Source organism: Suricata suricatta, chromosome 7 (genome assembly GCF_006229205.1).
Source record: "Suricata suricatta isolate VVHF042 chromosome 7, meerkat_22Aug2017_6uvM2_HiC, whole genome shotgun sequence".
NCBI classification, from domain to species: domain Eukaryota; kingdom Metazoa; phylum Chordata; class Mammalia; order Carnivora; family Herpestidae; genus Suricata; species Suricata suricatta.
In genome coordinates this window covers 2,932,057-2,935,278 of record NC_043706.1, presented here as the reverse complement: position 1 = coordinate 2,935,278, position 3,222 = coordinate 2,932,057, and the positions used below count along the sequence as shown (strand labels likewise).

Below are 3,222 nucleotides of genomic sequence, written 5' to 3'. Positions count from 1 at the left end.
TTTCCCAGGGGCGTGGTTTGATACACAGAATCCATGCACTAAGAAGCCCACGATCAGGGTCTTTAACCACAATCCAAATCCCTGGGTAACAACAGGAACGTCTAAATCTAAAGACAAAAAAGCAACCAAGACCATTCAAAATGTGTTTGCATATGGCTTTTCAACCAGGCACTTTTAAGGTGCCCCAAGTTTTCTGTACAGGAAGAGTTGGTCCAAACCGTGGGTGCCCTCAGAGACAGACCGTGCCAAGACTCTCCTCCCTTCCTGTCAGCCGCACCCAAATTGTCCCCTCACTCCAGGAGTGAGGAGTCGTGTCCAAGGAACTTTAAAACAGATGTCTTAGCAATTCCAGCACTAGTGTATTATGTTTAGATTATGCTTTCAATTTGTCTTGGAAACTTGGAGATGCATTTTAGGAAAATGAGAAAATGTGATTAGTGAAAGACTAAAACAAACCATTTCAAGGTTATATCTTGGTCTGTGATTAGTGAAAGACTAAAACAAACCATTTCAAGGTTATATCTTGGTCTGTTTTGGCTGTTACGGATACCCCTACTCCAGGGATGTTGTCAGTGGAATCTACTTACCTAGACCGGGCTGAAGTAAAACTGCCAGTCGCCTGAACAGGGACTTGAACCCTGGACCCTCAGATTAAAAGTCTGATGCTCTACCGACTGAGCTACCCAGGCCCCACAGAGAGGCTGTTAATTAACAGTATATAATGTCTAAAGGCTCCAAGACGTGCTGGTGATGCTCAGAAGCCAGAGATCACCGGCGTCCCCCAGCTGCCTTGCTCCTGCACACCGGGCCTCAGCGCAGCCCCACAGCCCGATTGCATTGATCACAGCATTTCTTCGCGACCCAACTACTGGGTGTGTTTACTGCAGGGGGCACGGGAGGGAAGTCGCTGGGAACAGGGTGGGATTTGTCGGGGAGGGAAGGAATACTCCTGCAGGTGAGGCCTGCAGACAGAGCCCCCGGAGCCGCCTTGGCGTGGACGCGCAGGTGTCCCAGGGGCTCCCCGGAGGAGGGAGCGCCCGTCCACCCTTGACTTCCGTAAACGGGAGGAACTTTAGGAGAGCCAAACATTGGGTAAAGAACGAAGGTTGCGGCACAAGGCAGGAGGTTCAATTCCTGTTGTTCCCAACAGTGTTTTCTTTCGGAGGCGGGGTCCGGGAGGGAGGGGAGTGGGGGATGTTAAGGGTAGAGCAACGGACAAAGGAACGCAACCCCCTCTTCTAAGAGGGGCTTCTGCCCGGAACACGGCCTCCTGGAGGCCCAGCGCCACTTGGCCGTCCTTGCAGGGGAGTGAACCCCAGGCAGGGCACCACCCCCTCCCCAAAGACGCTCGCGAGTCCCCTGGCGTCCTCGTCCTGCTCTGGTTTTACCTTCACGTTCCTTCCTGAGCTCCACCCTGTGTACAGGAGGAGCTGACCAGGCAGGTGCAAGTGCGGGCGTGGCTTCTGTCACTGTAGGGGCACGACACGTGGTCGCACCTCTGCAGCGGCAAAGACGCGGGGACCATAAATGGGAGGAAGCGTCCTTCCCCAGTATGTGGAGAGCTTTAAAGATGTTAATCTTTATTAACACACTTTTGATAACGCCAATTTTCAACAAGATCCAAAAAAGAACAAGAAATGTAAGGTAATAGTGTCACTGTCACGAGTGGCCTTGGTTTCCTCCGCCTGGTGTTTGTGGGAATCCTGGAAGGGGAGAGAATGGTGTGCGGATCTCATAAAATACTAGCAGAGGATGGTTTCGATCCATCGACCTCTGGGTTATGGGCCCAGCACGCTTCCGCTGCGCCACTCTGCTTCCTACAGTTAATATGGCCTTGACTCTTATTAATTGATACATCTTCCCGGGGCGGTCACACTCTTTACCACACAGTCCTTTACTTCCGTCTCCCACTCAGAAACTCCAGGGTCTGTCACCCTTTCTCGGGAGCCCGCGTGGATTTCTAGAGGCAGATTCAAAACTCAGAGCTCCCGCACACCCGCAGACCCGAAAGTAGGCGGCCCTTCACTTCCGTGATCCAGGAGGAGGCAGAGGCGGGGCAGAGCCTGAACTAGGAAGCGGGGAGGGGCGGGGGCAGAAATCATTCTTTTGTTCTTAAGTTAAAAAGAAAAAAAAAAAGTCTTGAACCTAGAAGCCGCCTATTACTGGAGAGGTAACATTTCCCCCCACATTTCTTTTTGAGTGGAAGCCAAGGTAACTGGTTCCCCTGGGGAGAGGTAACATTTTTAAATGGATTTTTACAAAGATCGGTTACCAATACTCCAAATTTCTTAAGGAACCAGAAATCATGGTTCTCCCAGGGCAGAAAGAACACAGTGTCGAGGTGAAGTTGGCCACTAATATTCTGAATCCAGAAATGTGATGGTCACTGCGTAAACTCCAACCTCAAGAAATGCTGTTGATCGATTCCGATTCTCCTCAGTGTTTCCTCTGGAATCTTCAGGGCGCTGTTCTACTCTTCCATTTTCTCTGCTACAGGACCCGCTGAATTAGTGTTGACCTCCCAGGACACAGCCACGGGTCATGACTTCCCCAAGATGGCTTCACTCCCAGCAACCTCCTTCCCAAGTCCTGCAAGTGAGGAGCTTTCGGTGCTCAGTGAGTGCCGCCCAGGAAGAGGAGAAAGGCCGGCTTGGAAACCGGAGGTACAGTTGTGCGGGCTCCGGCGGCGAGGGGCTTCCACAGAAGTGCTCAACAGCTCTGTGCGGATGTTCTTGGTCCAGCAAAACTAAGCCGAGTCCTCGTGGCCTGCTCCCTCTTTGTGGCATTTACTTAGCTGTCCCGGGCACACGCCACACATGGTTCACTTCTCTCGCTCACTCCTACGGCCTCATCTTCAGCACTGCCTTTCAGTTTCTGCTCAGTTACTTAGTTCTGATTTAGAGGGCTCACGTCACAGCCACAGTTCAGCTCCAGCCGGTCTCTGCTAGGGCCGCAGCGGACATTCACCAGCAGGGGGACCAAGCCACTGGCTCCCTCAAGGTTCTGAATATGGCACATGATAGCCAAGAGGGCCAGATTTATGGGCCTGAGACCAACCAGTCACACAGCACACCGTCACCCCCAAACCCAGGCTCATGACCGAGGTTTTATTAAACGGTAATAAGTGGTACTTACCTGGCAACAGCTAGACCCTCAAGGTCCTAGAAACCTTGCTCCCCAAATTCCTTAGAGACTTACTCTAAGCTGACCCAACCTGCGGGG

The 3,222-nt window shown here is 52.1% G+C and overlaps 2 non-coding genes across 2 annotated transcripts; both read right to left on the bottom strand.

The window, feature by feature from the left end:
* Window positions 1-616: 616 nt before the first annotated feature.
* TRNAK-UUU lies at window positions 617-689 on the bottom strand. Its single transcript has one exon. It is a non-coding gene; the product is annotated as a tRNA-Lys (tRNA).
* Window positions 690-1,743: 1,054 nt separating this feature from the next.
* Window positions 1,744-1,815, bottom strand: TRNAM-CAU. The gene has a single exon. It is a non-coding gene; the product is annotated as a tRNA-Met (tRNA).
* Between the last annotated feature and the right edge of the window lie 1,407 nt (window positions 1,816-3,222).